This window comes from Pinus tabuliformis, chromosome 3_1 (genome assembly GCF_031772625.1).
Source record: "Pinus tabuliformis cultivar Carrire ecotype Pingquan chromosome 3_1, CPIR1, whole genome shotgun sequence".
NCBI lineage: Eukaryota > Viridiplantae > Streptophyta > Pinopsida > Pinales > Pinaceae > Pinus > Pinus tabuliformis.
Window position 1 is genome coordinate 913,037,173 of NC_142301.1, and position 22,641 is coordinate 913,059,813.

Genomic DNA, 22,641 nt, shown 5'->3' on the forward strand with positions numbered 1-22,641 from the left:
TTTATGCATTGTTCACTCTTTGTATACCTTTATTTGGAAATAGTCAACTATGCACATCATATAAACATTCACTCCATTACCTTGAGATTAACAAAATCCATTACAAGAAACACTTAACTATAACAAGCTATACATTTTTATTTGCTAGGACACCCACATTAGCTTACTTTATTCCAACCATTGGGAGATTTCAAGCCTGATAGATACTGATATCTAAACTCTTCCATAAGAACTACTCTTTTACATTACCCCATAAAGAAAGGAGAACCCTTACCAGATTACAATGCTTTCTGCTATAGTAAGCATTCTTACTCACAAGATTCTATTTCTCATTAGTTGATATCCGTACCCACTTCTAGAGCTAGCTTTGGATTACCTAGCTATACTGGGTGAATTTACATCATTTTTCTCTTGCTCTGATACAAACAACATCAGCTAGCTTCGGATTACCTAGCTATACCGGGTGCTAGAGCTAGCTTCGGATTACCTAGCTATACCGAGTGCATTTACGTCATTTTTCTCTTGCTCTGATACAAACAACATCAGCTAGCTTCGGATTACCTAGCTATAATGGGTGCATTTACGTCATTTTTCTCTTGCTCTGATACAAACAACATCAATGGTTTCAGTGTTATTAATAGTTGTAGGGTGTACAAAAATTCCCACATATCCTAGAATGTATCCATGGATTCCCTTGGACGGAATAAGGATTGTTTGTTCATCAATTCCATGAAAATACAACCTACTGACAACATATCAATGGCTACAGTATGATCTGATAAATTGAGCAGCAATTATGGAGCTCTATACGATATGGTAACCACATGCCATTTCCAAGCCAATTATCCCACCACCCAAACTTTTGTGTGTGAGAATTTGTGCCAGATTTGGGATTCCTCTTTTCTCATTTTATTAAGTTATTATTCTTGTGAACCTAATATGGCAAATTCCTCTTGGATTTTATACAGCAATTTTAGCATTTTAATGTGAGATTTGGGACTGCTTGACACTGATGCATTGTATTTGTAGTTTTTTCAAATTGTTCATGATTTTATTTTACAAACTTATTATGAAGAGCCCAATCGACTTTTGTATGTATTGTTGATTGAGAAACAATGCCTTACCAGACCTCCAATACTCAGAATTACAAAGACAACAAAAACACCCAAACATTAATAAAATAGTATTGTATGCTTTGATGATAATTGCTCTCATTCATCACTGGATGAGTTTCTGAATTTCTCATTTGTATCCGTTGAGTATGCAATGCCACCATTTAAGGAATCATCCAAGCTGCTTTCCAAGTCTTTCAAGAGCATCTTGAAATTTAATAATAAATTTTTTGCAACTCGATAGGGCATAACTTTTTGTCAGTAGTTGCAATTTCTATTCCTCCAAATTCTTCTAGGAATTCCAATTGATTATTGAATAAAAAACCAGCAGAAAGGATTATATTAGGTTTTTTTCCCGCAGAGACTATTAATTTCCATAACATTGTATAGATTATGTTGGTTACTCACACAACAATGTTAAATACAGATACTTTGCATCACTTCCTAAAAAAATCCTTGGCCTACTCTGTTTTGTCTCTGGGAGATTCAACTTTTAGGGACATTTCTGGACGTTTCTGGACTACTTCATCTCCAGTAACAGCCTTAATCTCCTTTTTGAGTTTTTGTTTAATTTCTATTTCATCCATGGACCATGATAGAAAATGCTTTGCCGTCAATTATACATTAGCCACAGAGTAGATACAAAGTCTTATAAATTTGATTCAAAATTATTTCCCAATTGAATTAATTCAATTATGTATATGCTTTCTTGATAATTTAAACTTTATTCCTACATGTTAAACTAATGCAGAGTGGTTCCATCATGAGTGTCTTGTTTCTGGTGAACAGACTCTATAATCTGCCTTGTAGTTGTTATATATGTGATGGCAAGCTATCTTATTATAGTGGAATACCTGATATGATTGATATGATCAAAGTCAAACAGTTGACTTTGCTCATGTCCATAAAAAATCAGTTGATGGTTTTCATTTAAAAATATTTCTGCATTGTTCACTCTTTGTTCACTCTATAATCTGCCTTGTAGTTGTTATATATGTGATGGCAAGCTATCTTATTATAGTGGAATACCTGATATGATTGATATGATCAAAGTCAAACAGTTGACTTTGCTCATGTCCATAAAAAATCAGTTGATGGTTTTCATTTAAAAATATTTCTGCATTGTTCACTCTTTGTATACCTTTATTTGGAAATAGTCAACTATGCACATCATATAAACATTCACTCCATTACCTTGAGATTAACAAAATCCATTACAAGAAACACTTAACTATAACAAGATATACATTTTTATTTGTTAGGACACCCACATTAGCTTACTTTATTCCAAACATTGGGAGCTTTAAAGCCTGACAAATACTGATATCTGAACTCTTCCATAAGAACTACTCTTTTACATTACCCCATAAAGAAAGGAGAACCCTTACCAGATTACAATGCTTTCTGCTATAGTAAGCATTCTTACTCACAAGATTCTGTTTCTCATTAGTTGATATCCGTACCCACTTCTAGAGCTAGCTTCATATTACCTAGCTATACTGGGTGCATTTATGTCATTTTTCTCTTGCTTTGATACAAACAACATCAGCTAGCTTCAGATTACCTAGCTATACTGGGTGCTAGAGCTAGCTTCGGATTACCTAGATATACCAGGTGCATTTACGTCATTTTTCTCTTGCTCTGATACAAACAACATTAGTGGTTTCAGTGTCCTGCCTTATGTACCAGATCTGACTTGTAGTTGTTATATATGTGATGGCAAGCTATCTTATTATAGTGGAAAACCTGATATGATTGATATGATCAAAGTCAAACAGTTGACTTTGCATGCAAAAATTGATTTAGGACAGTGCATCTTAGTGTGTGCTCTCTGCTCTATGTTGAAACAATTTCACTTCTCTTTCCTTAGTAGCTAGGATTTTCATTGCAAAAAGAAAGTAAACGACTGTTTATCATCTTAGATTGCATATTTAGGAATTGTATATCTACATCACGCGATCAACCTTAAAGGAAAACTTCTTAAGAAAGATCAACTGTAAAATAAATTTCAATAAACATAAAAACGCTTTGGAACCCAACGCACAACATTTAGAAGTCTAGGTTAGAGATGTATTCCGGTGTCATAAAGCCTGGTAACTATCGTTTTCATTGTAGGTTGGGTGATTCCTCCTCTTTGAGACGACAAGTGCCAGTACAGACTTGTGCTCCCACGTACCGTCAAGTATATATTGGGAGACCACAGTAGGCTATATCCTTTATCCTTAGGAAGCCGTGTTTGCCGCCCTATCAATCGCAATGCACTGAACACAGCATTCGGGAAGATTGACTGTTGTACCATAAAAAGTATTCTGCAGTTTTACGATTGGTTTGGTAATCCCCCTATCTAGATTTCCATAATAGTCACTTTCGTTCCTTTTCAGACTCCTTAAAAGAAAAGGTCCATCTGAGCACTTATCACTTTAGGCTCATTAAAAATTGAAGGCGACTAGAGTCATCTTTAGCTTTTTCTCGACTCTTAAAAATTGAAAAAGCAAGTTGTGTCAAAGCATCATAAAATTTATTTAAATTGGAATAACATCACTGTTCCCTCATTGGTCTTAGGTTGAGAAAATGGAGTCCACCAATCAAGGATTTCCCCTTGGGGGAATCCTACTCCCTTTTCCTCTAGGGGAGATGTTGATGCACCTCATATGGCTACATTGTCCCTTCCAGGGCTTGCAATTGGCCCGCCAGTATGGCTTTTCTCGACCTCTATCGTTCAAAACACTGTGATTCTTGAGCAATCAAATCAGCAACCAGATGATACTAGAGTTACCCAAATCGAAGGTGACTAGAGTCATCTTTAGCTTTTTCTCGACTCTAAAAATTAAAAAAGCAATTTGTGTCAAAGCATCATAAAATTTATTTAAATCAGAATAACATCATTGTTCCCTCATTGGTCTTAGGTTGAGAAAAGTGAGTCCACTAATCAAGGATTTCCCCTTGGGGGAATCCTACTCCCTTTTCCTCTAGGGGAGATGTTGGTGCACCTCATATGGCTGCATTGTCCCTTCCAGGGCTTGCAATTGGTCCACCAGTATGGCTTTTCTCGACCTCTGTCGTTCAAAACACCATGATTCTTGAGCAATCAACTCAGCAACCAGATGATACTAGAGTTACCCCCAACCTTCTACTTCGTTTGTTTCTCCCTCTCCTTCTTCCTCTTCGATTGTTGAAACTAGTCAAACTAAAAACCAAGTAACTGAGAAGAAGAAGAAAAGGAAGGAGAAGAAGAAGAAGAAGCCAATGACGAAAGGGGGCAACCATGCATCATCTGATGAAAATCCACACACTGCACCATCCAAATCTAAATCTCCATGTGTCATTTGCAAAGGAAATCACAATAATCGAGATTGTCCTTGCATCCCACGGATCTTAAGGGACTGGTCTCCCCACTTGTCGTTCCTTTCTAGCACTACTTTTGGCTATTGCATATTCCTTTACTCTTTTGAATGACATCATTTTATCCTCTCATCTAGTTTTCACAAGACCTGTCCTTTCTTTGTTTGTGAATATGTCAACTAAACAAATGCCAACTGATCCTAGGGATTAAAAACATCTAATTCCAGGCCCGTACAACATACTAAGTACCAGGCAGGTAAGCTGTTCATAGCTTTTAGATGTTCCAGAATGGTGCCAAAGGTGAAGTTGTTTGGCTTAAAAACACTCTCCTCATTTGACCTAAAACATTTCGGGCCTCATGGCATTACCCAATGCAGGCCTTGACAATGGTGCCAAAGCTGAAGTTGTTTGGTTTAGAAACAATTTTCTTATTTGAGAAAAAACATTTAGCGCCTCATGGCATTACCCATTCTGTGCATATAATCAAATTACAAATCCTGAAATTACATAATTTTATGTAACCTCATCTAGCATAGGCATTACATTAAATAGTTTCAGTGCTTGGTCATTGGACCTATGTTGAGCTTAGCCACCTATCATTGCATTCTATGCAATTGCACAACTTCTCTCCACCATTATGTACAACATTCGTTTTCTCTGGAAACAAAAATACTCATGCAAAACCCAAATTCCACATTACAAATTTGCCCAATAAAAAACCCACAACGTAGCTCCAATGTAGCTCTGGTGTTGCTACTGCCAAATTCCCTAAAAAATTATACATTATTTGGCATAGGAAACTCAATCATCATGCCTTGTCTGATTGTTTCTAACATGTGTAGGTTTCTGAAATTGTTAATTTGCAATTTTAACTATGTTTCAAAAAAAATGATCATATAAAAGTTGTTGTAATAAATATATTTCTTCATTATGTTTACAAGCTTAGATACCCACTCATTTAGAAACAAATTGAACATGCTTCTTGCCCTTTGCCCTTTAATTCATATATTTTCAAGTAATTTTATAGGAATGTAATGAATATTAAACATCTTACACGAAGAAAACAACATTTTTGTGTTTTGTTTTGTACCAGAAAATGACAACAAACCTTACTCAGAATGCAATTTCCTCAATGTTATCTAGATCAACTCATATTCAACCATACCTACAAATTGTTGAACTTGAACCAATACAATCAATGCAAAATTCAACTCCACGATATCGTACTACAATTTCAGACAGAACACATAAGAAACACATCATGCTTCCAAAAGATTTCAATGATCTTGTAGCAATAGGCTTGCTACAAAAGGGTTCTGTTATAAATGTTAAAAGTTGGACTACCTCAGCTATCGGTCCATCAACGTAAGTTTGTTATAAATTTCTTATTTCAAATTTAACATTTTTATTTATAACACATCCACTTCTAACAATTATTCCTATGACTCTCATTTTTCGTGTAGGTCTATAAAGCTAATAGACTTTGAAATATATACTTCATTTGCACCCTTAATTGGCAATCCAAAAACTATGAGTATCTCGATTAGATATGATGAAAACACTCCATCCTCATCGAACCCAAATCCTTTATCAAAAAGACACTGCCCTCTTCCAACTACTCCAACTCCATCTGTTCTGCCAGTTCAAATTCCCATCAAATCTTTAAACCCTTACCACTCAAATTGGTGCATAAAAGGATATGTCCAAAAGAAAACAACTCTTCGACAATTTCAGAATCAATACGGACCTGGTAAAGTGTTTGGTTTTGACCTGTTCGATACAGAGGGTGGAGAAATACATATTACATGTTTCAACAATGTTGCAGATTATTTTTTCGACAAAATCCAAAATGGAAATGTCTACATTATCTCTAAAGGGAATGTAAAAATGGCTAATAAGCAATACAACCACTTGAACAATGACTGTGAAATTTTGTTGAATGCAACATCTACCATAGAACATGTTGCCAGTGAAAAAAAACATAATCCAACAGTGCAATTCAATATAAAATCAATTAATGATATCAGAACAACAAACGTCAACTCCATTGTTGATATTCTTGGTATTGTCACAGACATTTCCAGTGTATGCACTATACGTAGAAAAGACGGCTCTGAAGTTAATAAACAAATAGTACAACTTCAAGACATGTCAGGGTATAACATAGATGCAAGCTTTTGGGGAGATAGTTTTAATGCCGTGTCACAGGAAATCTCCTCCCTATGTGCTACAGGAAATAACCCCATCATTGCAATCAAATCTGCACGTGTTGGAGAATTTAATGGAAAAATTATCGGCACTACAACGAGATCCATTATTCTTGTAGATCCTGACATTGAAGAGGCCCGCACGCTAAAGTCATGGTTTAAAAAAGAAGGTTCGACTGCAGCTTCTACATCTTTTCCAACAAGATCTCCTTTTGGCCATCAACAAAAAAAATAACAATTGCTGATATTTACAGTATGGATTCCTTAGAGAAACCAACATTTTTCCAATTAAAGGGCACAATAACAAAAATTGGGATGGATAGTTTTTACTACATTTCTTGCCCATCAATCGTTGGTGGGAAAAAATGCATGAAAAAAACTTATTCCACAAAATACAGGGATGTGGTTCTGCCCAAAATGCAATGCTGAAGTAAGTGGCCGTGATTACAGATACTTATTGAAAATCGACATACAAGATCACACTGGTGAATTAGCTTCAACTGTTGCTTTCAAAGACGCGGGATCTACAATTCTTGGAAATAATGCCAAAGACTTCTATTTATTATCTTCAGATCCAGAACTGATCAAGGAAATTATCTCTAAAGCTCTATGGACAGATCATATCTTCACACTATCAGTGAAGACAGAAACTTTAAAAGGAGTGCCATGATTGAAATGCGTTATCATAAAAGAAGAAAAGTTGCATTTCACGACAGAATGCAACAACATCCTTCGAGAAATTCAGAACATCTCGATATTGTAGATAAATATCGCAAAATGTATTTCTTGCTTTTTGACAATTCCTATTGTCCAATTTTATAAATACAACTTTACACGATATACTCTTGCATGCCTTCTTACGAAATTTTGTTATATACCATTGAAATAAGTATTCGCCTCCATTGTATCTAGCATTATGTCAGTAGACAAATTCACATTCTTTTTTTCTTTTATCATCTTCTTCCTTTTAAAAATTGACGTAACTTGCTACATTACACATGAAACTATCTACATGTATAAAGAAAAAATACTAATATGTTCTTTCAAACACATTATTCAAATAAAAAAGTTCACATAAAACTATTCAAAACTTAAATTTTTTTCCCTTCTTTCGCTTTCATACAATAACATGGTTATTGTCTCCAAATAACATTCTTCTTTTCCCCTCTCTTGCTTATAGGTACCAAAAATTTTGCGAATGGCTTCTTCTTCTAATGATGAATGTGCTCGAAGATACTATGCAACAAATAAAGAACAAATAAATGCACGTCGTCGTGAGCTTTATCAAGCAAAAAAAGACATCAGAGAATGTCAAAAACACAAAAAACAGAAAGAAAACCAACATTCCTCATCTGAAATGGCCCACCCCGAAAACAATCCTCCCTTGCAATTATCAAACTCTTTATCTTCTTAGCAAACCTCTCAAACAAATACATCCATACCTCATTGCCCTAACCCCTCCTTCGCACATGCTTTCAGCAACGTTTATACTAAACAAGCACATCGAGATTTCTATGCAAAGATTGATAAACTTCCACCTAAATGCCCATGCTCCATTTGTCTTGAATCATATCCTAGAATACATATCCACAATTCCAACCACATGTATTGCTGCTCCAGATGCGTATATGAAACAAAGGGTCATCGCTTCTCATTATCAAACAACATGGACCTTGGTCCTCAACTAGCTATCCTTACATCTCTTTCACAAATAGAAGAAAGGCTCATTGCTAGGGTTAACCCTATACTGCAAGTAACACATGCACGTGGTCGCCAATATAAATACAGTGGCCACACAATTTGTTTTCCTCAAGACATTACAAAAATTGCAAACATGTTGCCACGACGTGTTGAAAACTTGGACATCCTAATTGTCACTTGTCATAGTAATGACCATAAGGCTTATGATTTCATTGTCAGTAGACATCGCGTTCTCGCTGCATTAGAATACAAATTGGAAAATGACCCATACTATAAGAATATTCGTATTGATAACAATGCACTGGCATCCTTACCAGCAATCCCCACCGATGTCTCCTCCTCCCTTCACCATTCCAATACTACAGAAACCATTGTCCACCTTTCACTTGAACCACCACATGAGCTCACCGAAGATTCCACAGACCCATCCGTAAACCAAACATCATCATTCGTACCCATCATACCTAATACAAATACAAAAATCCAAGAAATTTGCCATTATTTACATGCTTACAACCACCAATCTAATACTACAATTGAGTGGCCAATAATTGGTTTATCGCCAATCAATGAATACAACACAGAAGGTCTACTCTCTATGGCTTTCCCCACCCTTTTTCCGACAGGAGCTACAATGCCAAATCAACCAAGAATGAAAGCAGTGCAGTTACATGAATATGCACTTCATCTCATACGTTACTACGATAACAGATTTTGAAAGCACCCACGCTTTTGTTATTACATATATAGTCTCATGATGTGACATTGCAGTCAAGCAACAACATCGATTTTTGTGAAAAAGAACATCACAGATAACTTCCCAATATCTATTCAAGATCTGAACATCCGATTAGAACAATTTCCAGATGAGCAATTGACAGAGCAAGTCATGCGATTCGGTAGCTCTTTACGTGGAACAAGATCATTTTGGCACAAAGCTAAAAATGAACTAACAGACATGATATCTCAACTCGGTTGCCCGACGTTCTTATTCACATTAAGTGCAGCTGATACAAAATGGCCTGATCTTCATGCAATCATGCCCGGATGTCTACCTTCTGATATTGCAAAACAACAAAAGTGGAGAAATGATAACATTATCTCTAACCCACATTTAACATCACTATATATGCACCATAGATTCACAACATTTCGTGAGATTATCTTAGAGAAACACTTGAAGACAAAATATTACTGGTATCGGTACACATTCTACCGCATTTTTTTTCCAAAAACGCGAGACAACATTCCTCACCTATTACAAAATTATCTTACAAAAACACATACTTGACAGGTATGAATGGAAACATAGGGGATCTGCACACATCCATGGTTTCCTTTGGATAGAAAATGCACCTGATATGGAAAATCTCAACTGGGAAGACACAGAAGCAGTTGATATTACAAGGCAGTTCTTCGACAAATATATTTTCACTTGGAACCCTCGTATTCCTTCGACTTTAAACCAACCAATTGCTTGGACAAATCCCGAAGACCCTTGTCTATTGTCCACACTGCAAATCTTCAGAACCAATCCTTTCAATGACTATGAACAGCTCGTTAATTATGTTGAACATCACACAAAATTCTCAGAAAGCACATGCCTAAGAAAAAATGGATCCTCATTCCAATGTCATTATAAAGCACCATGGGAATTACATCCAAAATCGGCCTTATTCATTGATTCCAATGGCCAAAAAACATACACCCCTGCTCGCAATGACGATCGAATCAATAGCCATAACCCTACCATCCTATCTATTTGGCGTGCAAATGTTGACTGCCAACCAGTACTCTCCATACAAGATGTACAAAAACATATCGCCAAATATGCATCCAAAGCAGAAAAAAATCTGGAAGCTTCCACCACATGCTACGTAGAATTGTCCTGGATTCACCCATTGCTGACCCAACAACATCCGCATTTCAAAAATTTCTTGCAGAACCCTTATTGATCCTGACATTGGAGCACAAGAAACCTGCCATATGCTGCAAAAATTACCATTAACATTATGTAGTCGGCCATTCATTTCTTTAAATGTAAACCAAAAAATTCTTATGCGCCTTCCACAAATGAACACCACCTCCACTACATCCCCACACATCATAGATACATATATCCAGCACCCTTCTACCCTAGAATCCACATCACTTATAGAATTAGCAATATCCTGGTCATATGATCCTCGTCGCAAAACAAACAAATGGAAACAAAGACCTACAAAAGCAATTGTTCAGGTCATACTACGTTACTCCTCCATACCATCCACAACTGAACCTTGCTACACTGACTTTTGCAGAGTTGAACTTATGTTATACAAACCTTTTCACCATATCGTACAAGATGTAGGAGATTCTGCTGCAGAATTCATCACAAATTGGCGAACATTTCGTCCATTCTACAAACCTTGGCATCAACACCGCACACTATCTGATATTGAATCTGTCGCAAATGGTACCTCAACTATTCATGAAACCAATCCTCCAGACACCATGGAGATAAATGAATGGGAATTACTTTCCCAATTACACCCTACAAATGAGATTCTCATAAATGACCTTGACATGCTTGGTCTTCGTGGATTTGATGACACCCATAACTAGAATCATACCACTATCCCATTAGATCTACAAAATAATGCCATACAATTCATTGAGAATAGCCGCTCCATCCACCGCTTTCTTCAAACACATCAACATATCCTGGCGACCCTTACTACATTATCTCCAATGCAAAGAAAAGCTCTAAATATTATTTCTAATCATTTTGCTAAGAAGGATTATTTAACCGCTTTCAGAATGATAATACAAGGCACTGTTGGTACAGGAAAATCCCTCCTTATCAGTTGCATCAAATATATTCTCATAAGCCTTGCAAGCCCAGAACCTTCACCGATCATGCTCCTCGCCCCTACAGGGGTTGCTGCCTTCAACATACAAGCATCGATAATCCATTCTTCTCTGCACCTTCCTATAAAGGATCTTATGCCCTTAGAAGGTAATTCTCTTGCAAAATTCCAAGAAGAACTCAGGCATATAAGATACATACTAATCGATGAAATGAGCTTCATTGGGCCAAAGCTTCTCAGCCATATTGATGAACGTCTTCGAGAGGCATTTCCACAGCAAAGAAATACTCCTTTTGGTGGTTGTTCCATTATATTGGTTGGTGATCTCGGTTAGCTACCACCAATCAAAGACATACCTCTATATGCAGGGACGAGCCACAGAAGCGCACTGTGGAACACCTTCAACACAGTCATCACATTAGACACAATATTTCATCAACAAGGTGACAATATCACATAGGTTACTTTCAGGAACATTCTCCAGAACATTAGAGATGCAAATCCAACAATCAACGACTACAACGTACTCATGTCGCGCACATATTCCTTTTTATCGGAAGAAGAAATATGTTCATTCCATGATTCCATGCATCTATTTCCAACAAATTCTCAAACAATGGTCCATAATAAGCAAATGATGAAATCTCTAAACACTCCAATCTCAAGATCCATTGCTGAAGATGGCAACACATATTCCAACATTTCCTCAGAAGACAAGCAACTTGAGCGAATTGTATTACTATGTAATGGCGAAAAAGTTATGTTGACTTCCAACCTTTGGGTTTCAGCCGGACTTGTTAATGGTTCCCTTGGAGAAATTGTAACCATCTTTTACAAAGAATCAACTGCACCACCGCAAATTCCAACAATTGTTGTCGTAGATTTGCCAAATACATCGGGCCTCCTTGGGATGAAAGAAACCCCACTCACTTGCCTATTCCAGCAGTAAAAAGAAATGGACGTGCACAAATTCCACTGAAGATGGTTGGGCTTTAACCATACATAAATCTCAAGGTATGACACTTCCAAAAGCAACAATTGACATTGGAAAAATAGAACGTCAAGGTCTCACATTCACAGCAATTTCAAGAGTACCTTCTCTACAAGATATTCGGATTAGCCCCGCATTCAGTTTCGATTGTTATAGTATAATGAAGGACAACAAAAACATTGCTTGCAGAAAACACGCAGAAGAAATTCTCCGTTCAATGCCGCCTCCAGATAATCTGCTCCAACCCATACTTTAACATCACCAAAAGGTTTCCTCCATTTATTTACCTCCTTCTATTTCATAACATACTTTTCATATCTTTCAACAACAACCAACTTTAATCAATATTAATAATTAAGAAAATATTAGAATGTCTTTATATTATCTATACATCTCATTCTAACATTTTCTTTCTTTTGCAATAGGAAACATGGACTCAGAAATAGCATACCTAAGCAACTACAAGTAGAATGGAAAGCAAAAAATATGCATCTCCAACTACGTATAAACCCCCAATGGTGTTCAATATGACATTATTCACCATGCATCTTCCACTAACAATATATAAATCCCCATGGCAAAGGTAACTTCATTTCCATTCATTCCAAATTCATTTTAACACAACTCACCTGCAAAGTATTACTAATAAATTTCCACCACTGATTTACATATTACTAATTCTAACAAAATATACATTTTGCAAGCCCATTACTGCTTCTTCAGGTCTTCGATGCCTCCAACATGTTTTGATACAACTTCAAATATGGAATGACAAGCACAATGTTCTTTAGAATATTATATTCCTTCTCGAACCTCTTCTGTTACAATTCACTATTTGTATTTTCCATTTCAAACTTAAAAAAGGATGTTTCAAGATCAAATACCATTTTGATGGTTTATGTCCTCACAACTATTTGTATTTTTCATTTCAAACTTAAAAAAGGATGTTACAATTCACTATTTTTATTTTCCATTTCAAACTTAAAAAAGGATGTTTCAAGATCAAATAAAATTTTGATGGTTTATGTCCTCACAACTATTTGTATTTTCCATTTCAAACTTAAAAAAGGATGTTTCAAGATCAAATACCATTTTGATAGTTTATGTCCTCACAGCCAATTCATTGTCAATGGGTTTTAACATATTTTGTTAACAAAATCAATTGATTTTAATGAATATAATACATGTTTTCAATATATCTTCATATTAATTTAATTTCCCGTTTGAATAATGATTTCTTAAATAACCCTATCCAAATCAATATGGATACCTGGTTGTTGTTCGTGTGGATTCATTCGTTTACCTTCACCTTTAACTACACAATTTTTACCAACTACAAACAAATGTCTCTAAACAAGTTCAATGGATATTTATGGCTACTTGCATTCCATTTCAACGGTTTTCGGCATGGCTTCCTCAAATTAAAACTCGGAATCATCGACCCTTGCTTTCAAAAAATCCCACAAAATCCCATTCACATTTCAATATTCTTCCACACACTATGCCTTACGGCGTTTCCTTTGCAACATTAGGTGCAAATGCTAGTTTATACAGTGACACGCACACGACATGGCTGTGCGATCATTGTGGCATCATCTCCACCTACAAAATAATCTAAGGTCGATAGATGGAATGAAATATCAACCGGGAAAGACTTCCTAACACCAAAGAAATTAAACGTTAGAGTCAACTAAAACACTAAGCACACCAATGAAAAAGGGAAAAATAAAACCACATGACATAACCGTTAATTATTGTGCTAATGCTAAACCCCAATACCAATTAGAATTATTATTATACTCGAAGTCTAATAAAACCACATGCCATAAACTATTACATTAGTGTACTAATCATAAACCCCAATACCAATGAGAATGTTGTACTGATGATAAACCCAATATCTATGAGAATGCTTATTCTACTAGAAGTCTTTATAGGAATTGTAAATTTATTAGGTAGATAATATGTATGATTATAATGCGTTGAAACGGTTAGCTTTTAATTTAAATAATTCTGGTTTTTGAATTTCCCAAAAAAATAAAAATAAAAATAATTTTTAATTGATATAATTATAATATATAAACTATTTTTATAATTATGCATTACGAGTTGTTTTTTTTTTTGGGTTAATCATTGAAGATATTATGTTGGATACTATTTTGGATACTAGGGTATTTTGGTTTTGCAAGTTTTTGGATGGTGTTATTGTTGCAGGCCATGACAGGGTAGTTTGTAGAGGTGGTCATAAGTTAGTGGTTTTTAAATGCCTCTCCCCCATCTTGATAGACGTAGGTGGACTCATTCATTTGAGGTCTGAATGTTATTCTATAACAATCTATTAAGTGGCATTATGATAAAGCTATGGCTCTTACCATAGTCTTTCCCTTGTGTTTGGGCTCCAGCTCCAGTCTCGCGTGGAACCATGAAATTGCAGTTGTCTGGGATGTGAGCCGATGGCAACTTAAAACAAAGGTTGTGATTGGGGTCTTTAAGATCGTTGTGGAGGGATTGATAGAAATTGTACACTTGATAGTTTGGGGTGTCCCTCTTATTATGAATATCAATGTGACCTTGGTGTACGCAAATAATTCAAAGAGCGATGAACACATGTGCGAGAAGTTTCCTTCTAGAGTGTTTTTCAAAATGTTTGTCTAAGCTCTTCATGAGTGGGGTGGGATCACCTGCAAATTGTTTGACATAACTCACCAAATAGACTTGGTTCCCAAGTCTATTTTAAATCTCTTAAGTTGTCCTCCTAAGATGGATCCTTTGTATCTAGATCCTAAATCATCTCATTGAAGATGGGTTTTTGGGGATTTTGACTTCTAAAATGTTTTCATTTTTTATTAAAACCTTGTTTGGAAAGTCTTTATGCTTCATGGTTAGTGACGTGGATGTTGTATCTCACAATTAGTATTCATATGAGGGGGTGATGAGACTCCTTTTCGAGAAGTGGTAATTGAATTCGACAAATGATCTCAGAGATTATGAAATCAAGAAGGATTCCTCTATTTCCCTATTCGCACGACTGAGAGGAGGTGCCAGAGGAAATGGGGCATCTTCAACTTCAATTCTGTTGTCATTCAAAGATGCCCTTAAGCTAGGTTCTATCTCCCACCCTCTAAGGTTCTTTCAGGCCAAGGTTTTTAATAAGATTAAGATAATTGATTATCGACGACGTGCAGTTATTCATTGATTCAATGGATTCTGACCTCCTACCACTTCCCTTAGAACTTGGGTTCATAAGAACTGGACCTACAACATAGATCCGCTTTTTTGTTCCATATTATTTTTTGTTGTTGTCTTCAAGGATCTTGAAAACTGATAGATGGTTTTAGACCAGGGGCCCTAGTTCTCGGTTCGTGTAGGTCTTTCAATTCAGCGATGGTTTTTAGAGTTCATCCCCCTTTCCATGAAGTCTTTGGCTACTTTGGTATCGGTAAGCCCCCCAAACTTATGCCTCTAGTGGATTCAGATATACTTCCTCGAAGCTATTGAAAACTCAATTTGATGCTTTGTGAAAATCGACAATGAAAGATTGACTAATTGGTTCATCTCATTCTTCTGCATATGTGTTGAATTGGATTTAAGTGAAGGACTACCACATAAAATCATTCTAAAATGGGATGGAAAGGAATATCTTCAACCGTTGGATTACAAAAAAACTGCTTTTAGGTACAAAATTTGTAAGCAAGGTGAAAGCATGGAGTTGGATTATACATTTTGGCGAAAGAGGGTGCGTTCTAGTGCAAAATCAATGGTTCGATCGAGCCATTTAAGCACTCAATTGAGCCTTTTTTAAGCACTCGATTGAGCTCCTTGGGTGCTAAAAAGGTAGCTCGATCGAGGGTTAAAAACTGACCCTTGATCGAGCTATAACACTCAATCCATCTATAGTGCTTGATCTAGATTTAGGGCTCAATTGAGATTTAAGGCTCGATTGAGCCCTTTTATATATACATACCACTCCCGCGATCTGTGTGTGCCATTTTCATAGACCATGGGAGCTCGACCGAGAGTTTAAAAGTAGCTCGGCTGAGGTTATTGGAGCTTGACTGAGAGTTTAAGAGTAGCTCGACCAAGGTTATTGGAGCTCGATCGAGCAATGGAGAATTCAAATAAATCTCGCCAACCATCCCACCAACATCGCAGAGACTCAAACAAAGGTTGGTACTCTATCATTTGTCTTTATTATTTAATCTATTTTGTAACAAATAATTAATTTAAAAAAAAACAACCATGTAAAAATCCCACGAAAACCAATTAATTAAAAAAAACAACCATACAAAAACTACGAAAACCACAAAAAAAACCCTTGAAAAAACTTAGAAAATCACAAAACCAACCAAGAAAACCATAAAAAAAACCTTTAAAACAACTTTGAAAACCACAAAACCAACCTAGAAAACCATAAAAAAAAACCCTCAAAACAACCTAGAAAACACTTTGAAACCACAAAAACAAACTATAATTTAGGTTTTAAATTTGTTTCTTGCTTGCAATATTTTGTTGTATTAAATGCTTATTTTGTGATTTGAATGGTAGTTTAAACATTTTTTTCTAATTGTTTTAGGTTTTATATTTTTTCTCTGTGAAATAAGTTTTCAGTTTTTTTTTTTTTTTTTTTTTTTTAATGCATAATGTATAGAGAATTTTTCGGAAGAAATCACATTGAATATTTTGGTAGACGCATTTTGAACCAACGAGTGTGGTTCATTTTGGGACACGATGAAGAAACAGATCTAGGAAGAAGGTTAAATAGGAGACATGTCAACCTAACAACTAGAAGATAACAGCTATATTTGAGCATGGGAGGGACACGAGAATGTTTAATAATATTTAGATAAATTTTATTAGTTTATTTTATTAAAAATATGTATATTATATAACGACTATATTTATTAATTGTTTTAATTTATGAATATAATAATAAAAAAATAAAGATAATAACTAATCATATTATTATTAAACCATATTCAATTAAATTATAATATATTAATAAATTAAATAATTTAAATATATATCTAAATATATATAAATTCATACTAGGTTATATATATATATATATATATAATCTCAATATCATCTTAATATCAAGAATCCAAAATAATAATTAATAACAATCTATATATGAAAAACTAAAGATTAAGGTTTTAGAAAAAAAATTGATTCTTCTTATATTGTTTGAATATATAACAATATAATCAAGGATTAAACTAATAATTAAGATTATATATATATATATAAACAAGAGGGATTCTAATATTACTAAAACAATAGTATAATTAAAAATAATGTTGATAGTTATATTATTAATAATAAAATATTGTTCTTAAAAAAAAATAAAAAAAAACAGGGTGCCTAGATAAGGATGGAGAAAACTAAGAGGAGAAGGTGGGAATCCAACAACTGCTAATTTTCCAATCATCGTCCCTATTAATTTTACTGGAAGACCTCTCAATTTCAATGGCTTCCCTAAATTTACGATGGTGGAAATGAGGAATCTTAGCGATAACCCTAGCCTCCTCAATGCATATATGATGCTTGGTCTTCTCTGCATGTTTGGCCAGAGCTGAATATTTTGTCCTCCCGTGTTTGATATCAGTAACATGTTCCTTAATCCTTTGGTTAACAGAACGACCAGTTTCATCGATGTACGAGGTAATGATATAAACACCTTTCATATCCATAGGGTTTACGCGGTCTTTAACAGACTTAAGGGAACTTCTAATGGTGTTGAGGGGTCTAAAGGTCGAGGGAATATTATGCTTCTTCAAGATTCTAGCAATCTTGTCTATCGTCCCTTGGATGAAGGGGAGGTGGACTCTTGAACTGCGATTAATGGGTTCTTTCTTGACCTTGGGACCTTTGCTCACTTTGAGGAAAGCTTTGACACCCTACTGCCTACTATAGCCATTTTGGACAAAAACATTAAGGAGATGGGATTTTTCCTTAGAAAAGTGGTCTTCATCAGAAATTCTAAGAGCCTGAGTGGCTAACATGTTGAGAACACCTATCTTCTGAGCAGGAAAATGGTGAGAGTTGGCATGAAGATACTGCTCAGTATGAGTCTTTTTTCGATATACCTCATGGGAGAAAGATCCATCAACTTTCCTAGAAATGAGGACATCAAGAAAAGGAAGGCAACCATTGACCTCACGCTCCATCGTAAACTAGATGGAGTTAGACTGATTATTGAGATGTTGGAAAAACAGGTCTAATTTCTCAGGTCCGTGCTGCCATATGGTGCAGGTGTCATCAACGAATCTTTTCCAAAGCTTGGGTTTAAATAAAGCTGAGGATAAAGCCTTGGATTCAAAATCTTCCATAAACAAGTTAGCAACGATAGGGGACAGGGGGGAACCCATGGCAACCCCATAGGATTTTTCATAGAACTCACCTTCGAAATAGAAAAAAGTAGAAGTGAGGAAAATCTCAACTAATCTGGCCGTGTCGGGATTAGTAAGGTGAAAGATGACATCAAGGGCATACTTAATGGGGATGCTAGTGTACAGGGAAACAACATCAAAAGTGACAATATTGTCATCTGGTTCGAATCTCATATCTTCTAATTCTTTAACAAAAGAAGAGGAGTCTTTGACAAAGGACTCCGTCTGCCCTACCATGGGTTTCAGCTTCAAGGTAAGATATTTAGCTAAAAGGTAGGTTGGCCCACCAATGGTGTTGACAATGGGTCTAAGGGGGACTCCCTCTTTATGGATTTTGGGAAGCCCATATATCCTAAGAGTGATAGGGCTACTTTCAATCAGCTTATGACTAAAGGAACCAACCGAGCTACTAGATTTAATAGCAAGAGCGACCGTCTTAGAAATATTTTTCAATGGATTCTTGTCAAGCTTTCTGTAGCTTCCATTGTTGATTAGATGATCCAACATCTTCTTCCAATAATCTTCCTTATCAAGGATAACAACAGCCCCTCCTTTGTCAGCTTTTAAAACGACGATGTCAGGGTTCCTGTTCAGGGATTTTAGGGCTTCGAACTCACCTTTGCTAATGTTATTCCTAGGGGGCTTAGCTTTCCTAAGAATAACAGCGAAATGTTGTTGAATAATATCCTTGATATTATTCGGTAAGCCCTTTATCCAAAATTCGACGTCACACATAATATCAACCACCATAATATTTTTGGGAGCAAGGACAAAATTCAATCCCCTCTCTAAAAGATTGAAGACTGGAGGAGGAAAAGAAAAACTAGATAAATTAACAACTTTATTATTAGGATGGTTAGTGATATTATTGGAACCACTATTATTATTGTAATTGGTATTATTATTATTGTCATTATTACTTCTAAACTTCTTAATATCATTATCAACAACTAAATTATCATTAATATATTTAAGAGTTCTATCACTATTATAATTATTTATGAATTTAGTAATTTTATTTTTGTTGTCTAAGTTGCTGGAATCAAAATCATTTCCATCATGTTAGGTCCCTATAATACTAGTGATTCCCCCATTACTATTGTCATTGTATCCCTTATTGTTATTGTTGTGCCCCTATTTTCCCCATATTGTTATTATTGTGCCCCATAGAATCCCACTATTGTTATTTTTGTGCCTTTATATTATTATTGTTAGGTCAGCTTGGTTATATTGTGACCCCTTAGACTCCTATATATAGAAAGGAGGTTGTGTCATTTGTATCATCCAATAATTGTTCATTTGTGTAATGTAAAGGAGGTTTCCCCCTCGAAGAGGCTGAATTCTAAGGCGTTGATCTATCTTTTTATCTTTTTGTGAGCTGGTTTCCTAATATTTGGTATTAGAGCTTTGGATTCTAGGGTTTTGCTACTCCAAATAGGTCATCGTGGAATTTTCGCTATAACTTTTTTCTGTGACATTTCAGAAGTGAAAAAAAAAACCCATTTGAGACGAAATCGTGCTGAACCTCGGGTCTAAATTTCAGAGCCTGTCTTGCTATATTTTCTAAGATATGATCTGAGGAAATTAGGGTTTTTGCAAGCTCTAGAATTTAAGATAAAACAGGTCATCGTGGGATTTTCGCTATAACTCTTTCGCTACGAAGTTTCAGAAGCTAAAACAAAAACCCATTTGAGAAGAAATCGGTTTGAACCTCAGCTCTGAATTTCAAATCCTGTATCACTACATTTTCGGAGATATAGTCTGAGGAATTTAGGGTTTTTGCAGATCCCCGAATTACATTCCAAACAGGTCACCATGGGAAAATCATGATAACTATCTCTCTGAGCATCAGATTGAAATTTCATAAGAAGTTACAGAAAGAGGACGAACTTTAGTTTCTTGTGCATATTTTTCAGATTCAAAGGTCGAAACAGTGACACATGGCATTTCGTACAAGTTTGCTCTATTGAACTAGTCTATAATCAGGTCACCGTGGAAGATTTGGCATAAATCTTCCTTGGTGAATCCAATTTGGATCAGACTAGTGACATTAGAAAGAGGACGTAGAGGGCTACCGTAGGTCACGATTTTAGAACTGAGAGATCGAAAATTACAGAGGTACATCAGATTCAATATCGAGCTCCTACAAGTGAAAAAAGGTGTGTATTTTTTAAATTTTTGCATAAGCTTGGTTTGAAAAATTAGTTTGAAGGAATTAAAAGGGCATAGTGAAGCATTATTATCGGTAATTGATGCCCTGAAGAAAGAAAATGGAAACACCTAGTAAGCAACCTGAAAGCTCTAGCATGACACATGAAGAAGAGGAAGAAATGCAACATGAGACATCAATATTACGAAACCAAGTGCAACAAATTTCACTCGCACAAAAGGTAACATAAAATAAGATGGATTGTTCAAAGAAAGACGTAGAAGCTAAGATGAATGGCGTGGAAGCTAAGATGGATGGAGTGGAAGCTAAGATGGATGGCGCGAAAACTAAGATGGATGATTTGAAGATAGATTTGAAGATAGGCATGGAAGATTTGAAGACATATTTGACAAAGTTTCTACAAGAAATGCTTACTAATGGCGAAAGGGTAGTAAATGATACTCATGATGAGAAAAAAATAAATGTTAATCATGATTCCATAGACTCTAATTTTGGATCGAAGAGCCACCATGTTCCAAAGATCGATATGAGGAAGTTTGATGGCAAGGATCCCGGAACATGGATACTACAGATGGAGCAATTTTTCGATCTCCATAATGTGAAAAACACACAAAAGGTACGTATTGCAACTTTATATTTGGAATCAAATTAGTTTGTATGGTATCGATGGCTTTGCTCTCATAAACAAATTGTCACTTGGGCTATTTTTACAGATGAAATGATTGCACATTATGAGGATACAAAAAGCAACACTTTTTTTAGCCAATTGATGAATCTCAAGCAAAAGGGTTCAGTGATGGAGCACATTGAGGACTTCCAAAAATTGAATATAAGGGTAAAAGATATTCCAGAGGAGCATAGGATTGATATGTTCATAGGGACTTTAAATGATAACATCCAACATGAGGTTTGCCTTTGGGAACCAGATTCATTGGAGAAGGCATTCAGGTTGGCAAGAAAAATGGAAAGCAAAATTATGGCAACAATGAAACCTACCACTCACAATCATAAAGATGGAAGTGTCGCTACCCCTAGCCATCTACAACCTACAAGGTTGACACCACAACAATTGGAAGAAAAAAGAGCAAAGGGGCTTTGCTACAGTTGTGATAGCAAATACACTAAAGGTCATAAGTGTTCCGAGAAGAGATTATTTTACATAGATTGTGAAGAGGAGGAAGAAAAGGAACAAGAAACATCAAAAGAAGAGGATATACACGAGGAAAAAACCCTAGAAAAATAAGAAATGAATCCGACCATATCTTGTAATGCATTGGCTGGAATTACCACTCCTCAAACTATCAAGATAGAAGGGCATATCAAGAAGAAAAAGGTAATAGTGTTGATTGAATCGGGAAGTACCCATAATTTTATTCATTATAAGATAGCCAAAGAATTGAATTGCTTCCTATATCCAGCACCAGAGTGTCAAGTGATGGTTGCAAGTGGAGGAACCATAAATTGTTCAAGAAAGTGCCATAATATCAAGCTATCCATGGGAGAATATGTATTGAATAGCCCAATGCTTTACATTCCAATGGGTGGTGCTAATTTTGTACTAGGAGTCCAATGGCTACAATCCTTGGGTATAATAGCTTTTAATTTTCAAGAACTTTTCATGAAATTCTCTTCAGAAGGAAAGGAAATTGAATTAAGGGGTATCGCAGGGAAACCGGGAAAGATAATCAGCTCTACTGGAATGACAAATCTTCTAAAGAAATAACAACGAGGAATAATTGCACAATTATGTTCGCTAGAGGTTCCCACATTGAAATCATCCATTTCTCCAGATCTCCAAAAAGACTTGGACAATCATTCCAAGGTATTTGAGACTCCCAAAGGCCTCCCACCTATTTGTGATCATGATCATGCTAACAATT